The 16,446-nt window shown below is 42.2% G+C and overlaps 1 long non-coding RNA gene across 1 annotated transcript in view; it reads right to left on the bottom strand.

Moving 5' to 3' along the window:
- Nucleotides 1-564: 564 nt before the first annotated feature.
- Nucleotides 565-16,446, bottom strand: part of LOC138258708 (uncharacterized) — a 123,471-nt gene continuing 107,589 nt past the window's right edge. Inside the window, exon 3 of the long non-coding RNA XR_011198518.1 lies at nucleotides 565-1,352. This is a non-coding gene — a long non-coding RNA (uncharacterized lncRNA). The remainder of the gene's footprint in view (nucleotides 1,353-16,446) is intronic.

Raw genomic sequence — 16,446 nt, forward strand, 5'->3', positions numbered from 1 at the left:
TAGTAAAGATGAAGGAGAATCACCCTCAGTTAACCCCTGCCTACCCCCTTAGTAGCTTGGCACGAGCAGGCAAGCTTAACTTCAGAATTTAAAAAAGAATGTCTTAATCCTTAGAAAACAGTGAGATTGCACAAAAGTACCTGGGTAGCGTAAAAATAAAGCTGTACGGGAGTGTGTGTGTCAAAAAAGGCCAGCAATGCGTTGATTTCTCATCACAAGCGAGACCATGCACCGTTCCTCCTCCGGTCAGGTCGGCGCACGTCATTTCTTCTCTCCCACAAGAGAGCGATGCGTCGATCCCGTACAGACACCTTGGGTCCGGGGAGCCTTTTCGTTGATTTTCTGCGCACAGTGATGTTGCGTTAAAATCCGATCGCACGGTGTCAACAATGAAAACAGACTGGCCTGAACTGGATATTTTCCCATTGGTATTTTAATCATAATAGTATTTCTTTAATACTTTACAACAACAATTATCAGTACATTATAATTTTATTTTTTTCTATAAATACTGATAACAAAATATTTACAGGAGGATTTTGAGTACAGGACTGTGTACCGGACTTTAACGTTTATTTTACATGTGTTTTTCTGTTGGAGATTATTTTTAAACTGTTCCTGCAGTAAAATATATTTGTCTTTAACATGCAGCACATATCACCTCTTCCATTGTTTTCTTCCAACACCAGGTGATCCACCCCTTTTGTGGTATAAGTGGGAAAAAGTGTTTACTAATTATATCAAAGTGTGTGGACGAAGCATGTATCGAGTGGAAAAAAAGTCCATGTTTATTCATTGTTTAGGGGTGGAGGAAAGGAAAGGAAATGTATGAAAATTCACCTGAGTTAAATGCAGAAGGTGATGAGGACACAGTAAATTAATTTGAAATTGCTTTTAACAAACTAGACATACATTTTCTTCCTAAAGCTTCTATAATTTTATAACAACATTATTTTAGGAAAAGGAAGCAGGTGGAGGATGAATTTGTGGAGACTTCATTATAGCTTTGAGGAAACTAGCAAGTATATGTTATTTTGATATAATAATGAAGAGAGAATACAAGATCAGTTCATGTTAGAAGGTAAGACTGACAAAGTGCGAGAAGAACTGTGGATCAAGAATGATCCCAATCTTGAGGAGGTCATAAATATTGCTAAACAGGAACATTTGTTACATTGCATACAAGAACTGAAAAAATCTGAAGAGAAAGTGTCTTCTGTTCAAACTAACATGGAAACTAAAGAGAAACAACTTCAGACAACTAAGAATAAGCTATTGTGTTTCAGCTGTGGGAGTCCTAATCACTTGGCCAGTAGTAAAGTGTGTCCTGCCATTCATGTTGCCTGCAGAGCCTGTGGAACAAAACAGACATTTCACCAAATATTGTAAGGCTATGTCTTCCAAAGAAAAAGTTCATGAGATTGAATGTGAACAATTAACTGTGATATTAGAAATTGTGAGTGATGTAAAATGTGTTTACAATGTAAACTGTGAGCTTCCTTCTGATGTAGTTGGTGATAATGGTACCGAGGTATCTATGATGATGGACTCTGGTGCGAGGCTAACGTTAGTCTCTGGTAAAGATTTTGGCAAGAACTTTGAAGGGAAAGTTATACTTTTGCTGATAGAAGACTGTATAGCTACAGTAGCAAGCCCATAGAGTTGAGAGGGTATTTTGAAGCTGATCTAGAATTTGCAGGTAACTATTCTGTTAGAAAGGTTTATTTTCCAGTTAAAGGAGATTCGATTCTCAGCTGGCCACACCGAAAACATCTTGGAATATTTTTGGATCCTTACATGGATCCCCACGTTCAAGTCTGATAGGTGTTTGATATAGGAGACATGTTTCAACAAGAATTTCCTTCAGTGTTCTCAGACAAATTGGTGTGTGTTAAGGGTCATGCACATCAGATAGTCTTAAAATATAATGCTAGCCCTATAGCATGTAAAGTTAGAAATATTCCTATAAATCTCCATCTAGCTGTTGAAGCACAACTACAGAGATTGAAGCTGGAAGGAATTATTGAACCAGTAGCTGCCACCAGCTGGGTCGCCTCAGTTGACACAAAATCTTCAGGAGGCATAAGATTGTGCATTGATCTGAGGTACTTTAATAGAGAAGTGGTGGAGAATAAGTTTCCTCTACTTAGTATTCAAGAAATGGTGGCAATTATAGGAAAATCCGAGTTTTTACAACACTTGATTTGTCCTTGGTCTGTCATCAGGTTCAACTTACAGACAACGCTAAAGACCTTACAGCATTCATTACACCTTTTGCGGTCTGTATGTTCAACAGGATGCCTTTTGGTCTTGGTTCAACAGCATTTGTTTTTCAAAGATTGATGACTTAGGGCCAGATGTAGCAAAACGCCAATTTGCGACTTGCAAATTGCGAGTCCCTGCGACTCGCAATTTGCAACTCGCAAATTGGTATGCAGAACGGTGTCTCAGACACCGTCTGCGAGTCGCTATGGGGTCGCAATGACCCACCTCATTAATATTAATGAGGTGGGTCGCAAATTGCAGCCCCATAGCGACTATAGGCACTCGCAAACATGGAGGCCTGCTGTAGTCCATGTTCGTGACTGCTTTTAAATAAAGCTGTTTTTTTTTTTTAAGTGTAGCCCATTTTCCTTAAAGGAAAACGAGCTGCACTTAAAAAAAAAAACGAAACCTTTAGTTTCGGTATTTTTTCAGGGCAGGGAGTGGTCCCTTGGACCACTCCCTGCCCTGAAAAAATATTTGTGGGTCCATTCACAAAGTGGAAGGGGTCCCATGGGGACCCCTTCTAATTTGCGAGTGGGTTACCATCCACTTCAAGTGGATGGTAACTGCGACTCCATTTGCGACCGCATATGCGGTCGCAAATGGAATTGCATTCCACTCCGAATCGCAAATAGGAAGGGAACACCCCTTCCTATTTGCGATTCTGAAATGCATATTGCGAGTCGGTCCCGACTTGCAATATGCATTTCTGAATAGCAAAGAGGCTTTTGCGCCTCGCAAACGGCGATTTTCGCCGTTTGCGAGGCGCAAACCCTTTGCTACTTCTGGCCCTAATTTCTTTAAAGGGCTAACACAAGTAAAGGTTTTTTAGGATGATGTCCTGACCTATAGTGATACATTTGAAGACCATCTTGGAAAAATAAGGAGGTTTTCAAGATTTTTCAAGATAAGGGAATGATACTCAAAATTAACAGATATTGTTTCTTTCTCACCAAGATCACTTATCTTGGTCATGTATTGACAGAAAAAGGTGTAAAATCTAAAGAAGAGTTGATTAGAATGTTAGTGAACATGTCATCTCCTAGTAAAAAAAAGAAGAGGTGCAGTCCGTTTCAGGAATGACAGAGTATTATTCTTGGTTTTTTCAAACTTTGCCAGTCTCACTCAGGCAATAAGAGTGTTACTTAAGAAAAACTCTAATTTCACTTGGACTGAACAATGTCAAGAGGAATTTGTTGACATAAAGAATGTTCTCTTGCCTGCACATAGGGGGTCATTCTGACCCTGGCGGTAATTACCGCCATGGCGGAGGTCGGCGGTAGCACCGCCAACAGGCTGGCGGTGCACCGCTGGGCATTCTGACCGCGGCGGTTCAGCCGCGGGCCAGAAACGGAAAGTCGGCGGTGTACCGCCGACTTCCCGCTGCCCTTGAGAATCCTCCATGGCGGCGGAGCGCGCTCCGCCGCCATGGGGATTCTGACACCCCCTACCGCCATCTGGTTCCTGGCGGGTCTCCCGCCAGGAACAGGATGGCGGTAGGGGGTGCCGCGGGGCCCCCGTAAGAGGGCCCCACGAAGAATTTCAGTGTCTGCTTTGCAGACACTGAAATTCGCGACGGGTGCAACTGCACCCGTCGCACCTTCCCACTCTGCCGGCTCCATTCTGAGCCGGCGTCCTCGTGGGAAGGGTGTTTCCCGCTGGGCTGGCGGGCGGACTTTCGGCGGTCGCCTGCCAGCCCAGTGGGAAAGCCAGAATGACCGCTGCGGTCTTTTGACCGTGGAGCGGTCTTTCGGCGGGAACCGCTTGGTGGGCGGCGACCGCCGTCCGCCGCGGTCAGAATCACCCCCATAGTGTTGGTAGTTTTATGCCAGATAGACCCTGTGTGATAGTTACTGATGTGAGTGAAAAATGTTTGGGGGGCTGTAATAAAACAAGTTCAGGAGGGAGGAGAAGTAACTGTAGCCCTTGCCTCTAGATCATTAAGGGGTACAGAAGAGAAATATTCAAGCATTGGAAAAGAAGCATTGGTTGTTTTTTAGGCCATCAGCAAATTCAAACAATTGTGTCAGGTATTACATTTGTTGTACACACTGACCACGGGCCTTTGAAAGAAGACTTTAGAAAAAATGTTTAGATAATATTTCCTCCCACATTTGCAAGTGGCTGGTTGTATTGCAAGATTTTCAATGTTAAGTCAAGTATATTCTGGGATTAGGGAACAAAATGGCAGCTTGTCTCTACAGAATGTCTCTACAGAATGTCAGTGGATATAGAAAACAATGATGTGTAATCAGGTACTTGGTGGATGTAGAATGATGTATATGCATGTGAAGGGACACAAGTTTGTGTTTCTGTGGAAAAAGGGTTGGAAGAACAAACATTAGTTGAAGAGTTCAGTGTGTAAGCACAATTTGTCAAGAATAATGATAAAAAGTGGGCAAAAGAAGATACATTTGCTGCATATGTCAGAGTTGAGAATGAGTTGCCGGTAATGAAGGGTATTGTTGTAAAGGAGACATGACTGGTTCCACCCAGAAGAGTGAGACAACAACTTGTACAATTGGCTCACATTGGTCATCAAGGCATGGCCAAAACATAGGAAAGACTCAGGAGTATATACTGGTGGCTGGCCAAGGATATCATGATTGAGCATATAGTGGGAGATGGTGGGTAATACCATCTGAGTAAAAACAGTGAGTTCTGCTCCCATTGTGTGGAGAAACATTCTTAGTGAGGTCTGAGAGGAAATAGCTTCAGATTTGGTTGGTCTCATTTATTCAGGTGGGTCTAACCGGTATATCTTAGCAGCTATGGATATGTTGTCTAGATGGCCCAAGGTAGCATGAAATAACCACCAAATCTGTGATCAGTTTTCTCTCAGAAGTATTTGCTAGGAAAGGAAATCCCAAGTTAATACTCATAGATAAAAAAGTACAATTTACAGCCAGAGAAATAGAAAGTCTTCTGCAAGACAGAGGCATTCTGCATAAGAAATGTGCTCTTTATCATCCCAAAAGCAATGGAATGATTGAGAGATTCAATCATGTATTAAAAGAAACCATTCAAATTGCTAGGGGAACAGAAGAAATTTGGATTCAAACTGTATAGAAAAGAGTTGTAGAGTATAGGTTTACACCACATGCCACAACTGGAGTTACATCATTTGTTTCATTCACAAAACACAGTCCCAACACCATTCTGATTCCTTCTGATTCCTCAATGGGTGAGGAATTATGGTGGGAGTGACAGTGGTAGTAAAGGTCAGGAGGATATACGACAAAAGGAGAAAGAGTTGCAGTTGAAAAGAAAGTTGAATTTTGATAATTGTAAAGCTGTGAAACCTAAAGAGGTGCAGTTCAGGGACAACGTGAAAATCAAAGCAAAAATCAATTTACCTGGAAAAAATAAAAAATTTCATTTCAGTGAAATATATAATGCCACAAAGACATTTCGCAATGCAGCCAAAAAGAATGATGGTTGCATATATACTTTTAACAGGATTGTGAAGATGAATTCGTTTTGCACCTTTTGTTTATTCATCTTATTTGTTTTCTCTCAAGAAGAAAGGTGTGTGACATTTTACATATTTCAATTTACTATATAATTTTGGTATGTATATTTTCCCCTATTTCCCCTTTATTGCCCTTCCTGCTGTATTGTTCCTCACCAAGTTCCATTACAATGTTAGGATTTGAAATGTTGAGAGGTTGCTAGGGGGTAAAGATGGAAGCTGTACTCTTCTGGCTACTCTGTGGATGGAGTTCCTCAAATATTGGAAATAAATCTACATTTCAACTTGGTCTTCTGCATTTTTTTTTATTTACTTGGATCTTCACTGTTAGTTACATCGAGCACAAGCCCTCACCCACCTAAATGTGGTATGCTTCATCATCAGGCTGTGCTCCTCATTGGACCAGCACTGCAATGCTCAAACTTCCCTTCAAGGGGGATCTTTTTGTAGATGGTAGCCTTATGAGTTGCTAGTGTGCACCTCTGATGCTATCAATTTGAGTGAGCACAGATGTATAGGAAGATTCGTGAGGAACTGTACTGCCTAAATTAACCATAAAACCCACGTCTTTTATTGTTCATTCTTGGGGTTTATGTTAAGGATTAAAAATATGAAGAAGAATGTTCAGGAACACGGAAGACAGGTAGGTGTCACAGCTTGGATTACACTACAGGGAAATGACTCCAAAACAGTCCAATCTTTAGGAATCCCAAGGGGCCAATTCAGCAATTAATTATGATCATAAGCAATTGCTAACTACTATTCTCCTAATTATAACATTGGAATGGTGGGAGCTCCATTGAAAACAATGTAATGCTTCAGGCTTCTAATGGCTGGTAGAAGCCTGAAGCACCCACATTCCAAGGTTATTGGTCACAGTTGTTGCTGTAAACAAAGTCCTCACAGATCCCGAGGGGTTTCAATCCCCTTGGGCTCTGTGAGACCTTTGCTGTGTTTATTAGAACATTTTGCCTTCAGTGGTGGAATGTTCTGATAGCCTTAAAGGCCTCCTTAGCTTGGCTCTACTGACATTTAAGTTCTGTTCCCTTGTTAAAGGCCATTTCCTTCGGCTCGGGCCTTTAACACTGAAGCTGTAATTTAATGAATGGTATAGCACGCTACATCAGGCTAAAAAGGCTATATTAAGGGATGTAATTCCATGAAACAACAATTTCTGTTGTAACTTTGTATGATTTTCACTAATGTGGGGTTTCACTTATTATTTCAATACAGTGTAGGAAAACCAATACAGCAGAAGATTAGATAGCTTTCAAGGTCCTGATGAATTGCCATAGATCCTTAGTACCTGGATTGACAAGAACCATGTTGGCCAACTACCATTTAGAAAGCATTTACAGAGCATTACTATCCTGCAAAGGAATGGATGGGCATAATGTAGCGGATCAGGATTCACTCCGGATGTGTCCATGTGTAGGTTCATGATGGTTGGAGCCTTCTCTGCCCCTGAGACTCTGATCAAGAGGATAGTCAACTAGCCCTTTGAGACAATCTGATAGTCCTGGGTTCAAGCAGTGCAATAGATTTCAAGCAGCGGGGAAGTCCTCTGGGAGTTAAATGCAGCCTTCAGACAGCAGAGCAGTCCTTCTTGGAGCAGTGAATAGTCTTCTAAAGTACACAGAAGGCCACAGCAGCAGGCAGTCCTCTGAGAGTCCTACAGCAGTTCCAGGAAGTGGCCTAAAGAGTGGTCTGAGTGTCCTATTGTTATGCCTGGTGTCTTCTCTGAAGTGGGAGAAGTTTCTAGAGATTCCCTTTTGAAAAGTGCTTGGAATTCATTGCATCTTCGCCCTGATTACAGGCCGATTGGGCTAGTGTGAAGTTCTAGAGTGAGCAGGGCCCTGCCTACTGATGTGTAAGTGGAGCTGTGCCCAACTCCGCCCTACCATCCTGCTAGTGATGGCCCATTCAGGCACACCATTTCCCTCTGTTGTGTGGTTGTCTGGGAAGACTATACAAAGAACAGCTGCCACTCAAACCTAATCATTTGACCCAGGCGCCAAATAGACAGGAAAACACCAGTTTTTTAAAAGTTGCATTTTCAAAATTGTGACTTTAAGTACTACTTTAACATTAAAGAGGATTTAAAATTACAAATTACAATTTCTGAGACACTAATAAGGACTTCCTTACCAGTTCCCAATCACAACTTAGCACCTATTAAATATAATAAGTTAACCCAATGTCATCTTAAGAGAGAGTTAGGCCTCACGGTACTAAACAATGAATTTCTGAGTTTTACATTACAAGGGTATGTCAAATGTAAGTGTACATGTACAACCTTTTAAATACAATGCACTCTGCCCTATGGGCTGGCTAGGGCCTACCTAAGGGGTGGCTTAAATGTAAGAATCCCTGTTTTCTGTTTTTCCTGATTTTTACAGATGAATACAGAAAGAAAACCATTTATGTGACAGTCTGTATTTACTTTACATGTGTATAAAAACTAAATTGGGTTGTTTTAGAGTGATTCTAAATGCTGTCAATAATGTGCTAGGCCAATAGCTGTGCAGGCAAATAGGTTAATAAATAAAGGAATTTAAGTAAAGAGCCTTAAACAGCAATAGATTTGTGCAACTTAACACTAAACTTTTCATGTTTTCTTTTAAGTGTATATTTTATCATCTGAGTGTATTTATATCATTGAAATCTGTCACGCATTCAGGCATGACTGCGCACTTAGTGGTTAAATAAATGTAGAAATATACACATTTCAGCTTCAATTTTCAAAAACCCAAAATAAATATGGTATTGCAGGAAACATTCGCTAAAAATAAATATGGATAAACACAGAAGGAAATGCTAATAAAAAAAATAAAAATAAAAATGGGAGCCCTACTTATAAATAATAAAAGGGAGTTTAAGGCCCAGCAAGGATGTGAGGGGTTCCTTTGCCATGTGGAATTGGCAGTTTAAAACTGCTAGCAGGCTGCATTGGCAAGCCTGAGGCATATTTTAAGGGGCTTCCTAAGTTGGTAGCACAGTAAGTGATGCAAGCCCACTAGTTCCATTTAATTTATTAGCACTGGGTATAAGGTATACCACTTTACCAGGGACTTATAAGTAAATTAAATATGCCAATGAGGTGTAGGTTAATTTTACCATGTTGTAGGGGGTGAACACAAGCACTTTAGTGCCATTTAGTACTGGTAAAGTGCACAGACTCCTAAGGCCAACAAAAACAAGTTCAGCAGAAATAAGAGGAATGAAGGCAAAAGATTTTGAAGACCACCCTAAGGTTGACAGGTTTTAAATAGCAAATCAATGTTTTGGGACCCTTGTTTTTCTTGGCCTCCGCTTAACAAGTGGCACCGAACTTGTATTAAGGAGCTGAGGTGGATGTACATTTTAGGACAGTTTTGAGCAGATTCATCACAGAAAATGCTGTTGCTGTGGGAACACTGGCCTAACCATTACTACACAGTGGAAATGACTGCCTAATAAATGTATATATTCACTGAAAAACACAAAGGTTAAAGTGACATCATAATTAGGACTACTGACAATAAAACACTTACTTTAACACTAAGACACTGAAATTTGCCTGTTATACTTTATTGACCTAACTATAAATTATGCCCCCAGACATATTATATCACTCATGACATGTTAAATGACATCATTATTTACATCATTAATGATATCACTGATGACATCATCCAAGCTACTGCTCATCAAACAGAAGTAATGTATTAGAGGAAACAAGTCTATTTCAATATGGTAAAAGTTATATTGTGCGCACTTCAGTAAACAGTAAAGTTTTAAGTCCAGCCAACTTAGTGAGCTGAACTAGTATGAGTTGTAGGTTTAAGTTTCACAAAGAACGTGCCATAATTCAAATGCCAGTTACCAAAAATATACAAGAAAAATAAAGCTTCTCCTTAGAATAAATTGTGGATGTCTGTGAACATGCACACATTAAAGAGTTGTTATGTGGTCTTCTAACAATTTCTATAATATGGCGAATTCAGATATTTATTTCCAAAAGATCTGTGGAAATTCTGAGACATTAAGCATTGTTGTAGAATGTATAATTTTCCGGGGACTCACTTACAGACGCATTGTTAAAATGTGAACACCGTTTCAGGAATATGCGTAGCATAGTTTTAGAAACTACAGAGGGTTGTGCCTAGAGCGTGCTAGTGCATGCCTTAGTTGGCTAAGGTTGCTCATTTTCATTGCACATATTCAAGCTGTCCAGCTCCTTCTTTTTTCTTGACTAGGAATTCTAGGTGATGTCAAGAGGATTAATGTATGTAATCCTGACAATAGTTTGTTCTGTCAAAGGGTAGGCCATTAATTAACTGGACAAAGTTTTATTGGCTTGAGTAGCAAGTCCTAATGGAGAGACACTGACATATTTTGTTAGATGTATGAAGGGCAAGGGGGTCTCTTTCGATGAGGTGAAGATTTTGGGGTCAGCTCCTCCCTCATCTTTCCGGGAACATATAATTTGGCAGGTCTTTCTAAGCCTCAGTGGGAGACATTGTGATATTCCACAATTATATTCATACTTGCCTCGGTGGTGGGAAGGTCACTCTTCATCAGGAACTTGTTGGTCAGTTTACTTGGTGCAAATGTGAGATAAGGGTCATGACTTGCAGAGTATGCATGTAAGGAAGTGGAAGTCTGTGGATAGAAGGAAATTAATTATTGGGTTTTCAAAACAGGCCGTCGTAAGGGTTTCTCATTATTAGATGTTATTATTCAAGCTAGCATTTGCCCTTGTAGTTTAAGGGGTATTTCGGACCAGGAAATTGGCGGTGAGGTTGGGTTTCACTTGGGTGACAGGCTTTGTGAAAATATAGCTTTGTGATCAGGCTATTCTGATGAATGACCATCCAGAAAGAAGGTAGCGATGGAGACCATTTAAGAAGGCCGAGAGTTGGAGTACTGTGATAGTGGCTTTGGAAGTGTCAATAGTGCTGCACTTACCAGCATCTTCATCAGTTGCCATTTTACATACAAATGTGGAACCACTGTTGCATTTGTTTTATTTTCTAACGTTGAAACGGCCATTGAATCAGCAATGGATTGATACCTTTCTTTTTTGAGACTGGGAAAGATTTTCATGAGCAAAGTCCTCTTGGACCAACTGCTGGATTTCTTTATTAAGCAGCAGCAGACCAATGGTCACCTACCACTGACCGTCACGCTAGCTTTACAGTTACCCAGCACCCACACAAAAAGCATGTTGGGCTTTACCACTGGGGAAGAAATGTACAAATTACTAAGAAGAGTGAAATTATGTAAAATAAATACGAGTCTGGCAACCCCGAAATCTAAATGGATACTGGAGAACAACAACAGTTCTGGAGCCCATATTTTCTCACATTAGCTGAAAACAGCAATAGCCGTGCTTCCAATTACTGGTCAAGGGTCAAGGGTACCACACAAATGAGAGCCATTTTCAACAGTGCTATAGTAACCAGAGTAAGAGATCCCTGAGGAATGCCTTTAGGCAATGTAAACGGCACGGTAATGATGAGCACCATAACAAATAGCCACAACCAGAAAGTTACACAACAAGCTCATATGGCAGCACAAAAGACAATATCAGGAATCGCAGTGGCTCCTGGTTTTTAGGTCGAGCATAGCTTTTCCGACCTGTTGGTATGTATCTGGGCTGTTAACCACGCCCACCTCACGCCCATCACTTCCACTCGTTCATGGGCTTGCCCCCCAAAACTCCTTTGTTGACATTGGTAAATGGTTAATGTTTGTCCCTCCTAGGGGAGGTTTTGTTACCGCCTTGTCCATCGCCCCTGTTACATGGCTAATTGCACATTTGTCAATATGTTTGACTGCGAGCGAACTTCTTTTTCCTTTTGTCTGTCTCTTCACGCTGATGCTCATGGCAGCCGTGGCCCTGTGAATCGGCTCACTTATGTGAAACTGTTTTACTTTTAATTTTCAGTTTATATGATGAGAAAACTCCGCTTAGGAGTTTATAACACTAATAGCTCTAACTCGAGCAAATGCGAGACCCATTGCATTGTAAATGCTTGTTAATCTTTTGAATCAATGTAATCAGACCGACCTTTGGCAGTTTATTAATAACTTCAATGTTCACAACCAATGCAAACACAATGGTGTAACTGCTGACTCTTGGGTTAAGCATGTTCAAGCACTGTACTGCAAGCCCCCCACCTGAGCTAGTGGCCTCTTCGACTCAAGTCACAGGACAGTCCAGCATCTAATCAATCATATCTTAAAACCAAAGCCCTCATATGACTAGACTTGCATGCAGCATGACTCAAGGAGATGCAGACAGTTTATCAAAATCCTGAAGAACATAAAGCAAGACAGGTCCCCAGGACCAAATGGGCTGCTAGGTTCTCTATTCAAGGAGGATTGCGCTTTTCTGGGCATCCCTGCTTTCCCAACTTTACCAGCATTGATTTTCAACAGTCACAGTACCAGATTCCTGGCTAGGATCAATCCTCCAACCAATACATAAAAAGGGCTAAAACACAGACCTGACTAAAGCAAAAGCTTTTGCTGGGGCATTACTACGAATTTGGAAAACTGAGTCAGAGAAGGGGGCATCCTGCCATTTTACCAATCAGGATTCAGGGAAGGGGCCTCCACTACTGACAACAATGTGGCACTAACATATTTGGCAAAGCAGGTTAACCTCTTAGCTGCTGGGCCTTCTACCATCCCCCCCCCCATCCCCTGCAGTGCTGAGCCCTTTTATGGCTATTTGGGGTAGTTGTCGCTTAGGCCTTCAGACCTTTTTGTTCACATAAGCTATCCACACCATGTTTGCGTCCTTTTTTCCCAACATCCTATGGATTCTAAAGGTACCCACAGTTTGTGGGTTCCCCTGGAGGAGACCAAGAAAGTAGCCAAAATAGAGCTAAAATGTTGTTTAGTTTTTCAACAAAATTGGAAAAAAGGGCTGGCAAAGAAGGCTTGTGGTTTTTTCTCTGAAAATGGCATCAACAAAGGGTTTGTGGTGCTAAGATCACCATCGTCCCAGCTTTCAGGAACAGGCAGACTTGAATCATAAAACCACATTTTTCAACACAATTTTGGCATTTTACTGGGACATACCCCATTTTTACTCATTTTTGTGCTTCCAGCCTCAGTTAGTCACAGGAATGGGTGTGAAACCTATGCTGGATCCCAGAAAGCTAAACATTTATGGAAGGTAGACAAAATTCTGAATTCAGCAAGGGGTCCTACAAGGTTTTCCTGCAGAAAATAACAGCTGCAATAAAAAAATATTGAAATTGAGCTAAAAGAAAACAGCCATGTTTCTCCATGTTTTACTCTGTAACTTTTTCTTGCAATGTCAGAATTTTTAAAGCAATATACCGTTACGTCTGCTGGACTCTCCTGGTTGCGGGGATATATAGGGCTTGTAGGTTCATCAAGATCCCTAGGTACCGAAAGTCAATAAATGAACTGCACCTGGCAATGGGTTTTCATTCTGTACTGGGTATAAAGCAATTAATTTACTGAAATATAAAGAGTGAAAATAGGTATCAAGAAAACCGTTGTATTTTCAAAATGGGCATAAGATAAGGTGTTGAGAACCAGTGATTATTTGAACATCTCTGAATTCCAGGGTGCCCATACTAGCATGTGAATTGCAGGGCATTTCTCCAACAGACGTCTTTTTTACACACTGTCTTACATTTGAAGGAAAAAATGTAGCAAAAGACAAAGGGCAATAACACTTGTTTTGCTATTCGGTGTTTCCCCAAGTCTCCCAATAAAAATGGTACCTCACTTGCGTGGGTAGGCCTCATGCTCACAACAGGAAACATAACATGGACACATCACATTTTTACATAGAAATCTGATGTGTTTTTTACAAAGTGCCTTGCTGTAGATTTTGGCCTCTAGGTCAGCCGGCACCTAGGGAAACCTAGCAAACATGTGCATTTTTAAAACTAGACACCTAGAGGGATCCAAGATGGGGTGACTTGTGGGACTCTCACCAGGTTCTGTTACCCAGAATCCTTTGCAAACCTCAAAATGTGGCCCATAAAACACTTTTTCCTCACATTTCGGTGACAGAAAGTTCTGGAATCTGAGAGAAGCCACAAATTTCCTTCCACCCAGTGTTCCCCCAAGTCTCCCGATAAAAATGGTACCTCACTTGTCTGGGTAGGCCTAGTGCCCGCAACAGGAAATGCCCCAAAACACAACATGGACACATCAAATTTTCCCAAAGAAAACAGAGGTGTTTTTTGCAAAGTGCCTACCTGTGGATTTTGGTCTCTAGCTCAGCCGGCACATAGGGAAACCTACCAAACCTGTGCATTTTTTAAAACCAGACACCTAGGGGAATCCAGGATGGGGTGACTTGTGGGGCTCTCAACAGGTTTTTTTACCCAGAATCCTTTGCAAACTTCAAAATTTGGCTAAAAAAACACTTTCTCCTCACATTTCGGTGACAGAAAGTTCTCGAATCTGAGTGGAGCAACAAATTTCCATCTACCCAGTGTTCCCCCAAGTCTCCCGATAAAAATGATACCTCACTTGTGTGGGTAGGCCTAGTACCCGCGACAGGAAATGCCCCAAAACACTATCTGGGCACATCAAAATTATCAAATACAAAACAACCTGTTTTTTTTTGGGGGGGCAACCTGCTTTTTTGGTCCTGGGCTCAGCAGCAAACTAGGGAAACCTACCAAACCCAGACATTTCCAAAAACTAGACACCCGAGGGAGTCCAGGGAGGTGTGACTTGCGTGGATCCCCCAATGATTTCTTACCTTGAATCCTCAGCAAACATCAAATTTAGCTAACAAACTTTTTTCCCACATTTCTGTGTGGGATCACCGCACAGGGACAAATTTCCTACCACCCAACGCTCCCCTCAGTCTCCCACTAAAAATGATACCTCACTTGTGTAGGTGGGCCAAGAGCTTGTGACAGGGAAGAGCCAAAAACATGTCGAAATTGAGGCTGACAACTGCAGCAGAATTTTTATCGGTATAGATGGGACAATGTTGGGTGGTAGGAATTTTGTGGACTCCTGCAGATTCCGGAAGGTTCCATCACAAAAATATGGGAAAAATCTGGGATTTTCAGCAAAGTTGGAGGTTTGCAGGGCATTGTGGGTAAGAAAATGGTGCGGGGTGCATGTGAAGCACACACCCTTGAATCGACCTGATGTTTAGTTTTCAGATCTGTCTGGGTCTTGTTGATTTTTCTACATGGCAGCGTCCCAAAGCAGCCCTCACCATTCCAAGTTGGACGATTTTGAGAGTTACCAAGCTCTCATGGCCCAAATGTAAAACCAAAACCCAAAGCAATCAAATGTCTTCTTGCTTGCCGTGGACTAAAATGTTTTATTGTGCGGGGTCAGAGCTGAAAGACTGTTACCCCCTTCAGCTGGGGTGGGGGGCGTAACCAGACTCATACTGGTTGGTAGCCACCACCCCACTATTTTTTGTTTTTTTTAATTCCATGCCATCTAGTAGACTTTCTGCCCCCCCCTCCCGGGTGTGGATCTGGGGTAATTGCCCTATCTGCCCACTGGTGGGCAGAACAACTTTGGCCCCATTTATTTGGGTTGGGGTATGGCCATACCCCCACCCTCTTATTTTGAAAAAAAATCTTCCCTGGTCTCTGGTGGGCTTTCTGCCCCCCTTGGGGACAGATGGGCCTTCCAAAAATAGGCGGATCTGCCCCCAAGGGGGGCAGATACGGCCAACAGTAATGTGCCCCCATGGGGAGCGACCCTTGCCCAAGGGGCAGCCCCCCCAAACAAAACACACAGATACACGCACACCAATCCCAAATGGCCTAAAAATTATTTGTCTCCATGGGGAGCAGCCCTTGCCCAAGGGGCCGCTCCCGTTATGTTCATTTAAAAAAAAAAATACCGGTTTCTAGTTGTTTCTGCCCCCCCCCCCGGGGCAGATCGGCCTAATTATATTAGGACAATCTGCCCCCGGGGGCAGAAAAGGCCTAGAAACAATTTGACCCCCCAGGGAGCAACTCTTGCTGAAGGGGTCGCTCCGTAAACATAAAAGAAAAAAAGTAAAAGAAATCCCTGGTGTCTAGGGGGTTTTCTGCCCCCCCAGGAGCAGATCGGCCTAATTCTATTAGGCTGCTCTGCCCCCAGGGGGGGCAAAAATAGCTTAGAAACAATTTGCCCCCCCCTGGGGAGCGGCCCTTGCCCAAGGGGCCGCTACCCTCATGCTTATTTCACACAAAAAATTCCCTGGTGTCTAGTGGGCATTTCTGCTGCCCGATAGCATTGCGATCGGGCAACAGAAATGCTTGCAGAGACATGAAAGGAAAGGCCTTTCCTTTCCTTTCATGTCTCTGCTGGCCCCCTCCTCCCGAGCGGAAGAGAAATGCTGAGCATTTCTCTTCCGCGATGGGAGGTGACCTCTGATGAGGTCAGCACGCTTTCGCGTGCTGACGTCATCAGGCTTCACTGGAGGGTTTTGAGGGTGGAAGTGGAAGCGATTCCCCTTCCAGCCCTGACCGCTCCCCCTGAGGGCCGGTATATGGACGTAATGGTTACGTCCATGGCGCCACACAGGGGCAGCCATGGACGTAACCATTACGTCCATGGCACCAAAGGAGTTAAATGCATGTCACACTTTATTAAAGCCAGGGGACTCAATTCACAAAGGTAAACTGAGACCAAAAGTCTAAGTCTAGACCGAAGTCTAAGTTTAGACCTTAAGTCTAACTTTACTCATAGTTAAGTTAGACTTT

The sequence above is a fragment of the Pleurodeles waltl genome, chromosome 2_1, assembly GCF_031143425.1.
Source record: "Pleurodeles waltl isolate 20211129_DDA chromosome 2_1, aPleWal1.hap1.20221129, whole genome shotgun sequence".
In the NCBI taxonomy this organism is placed as follows: Eukaryota; Metazoa; Chordata; class Amphibia; order Caudata; family Salamandridae; genus Pleurodeles; species Pleurodeles waltl.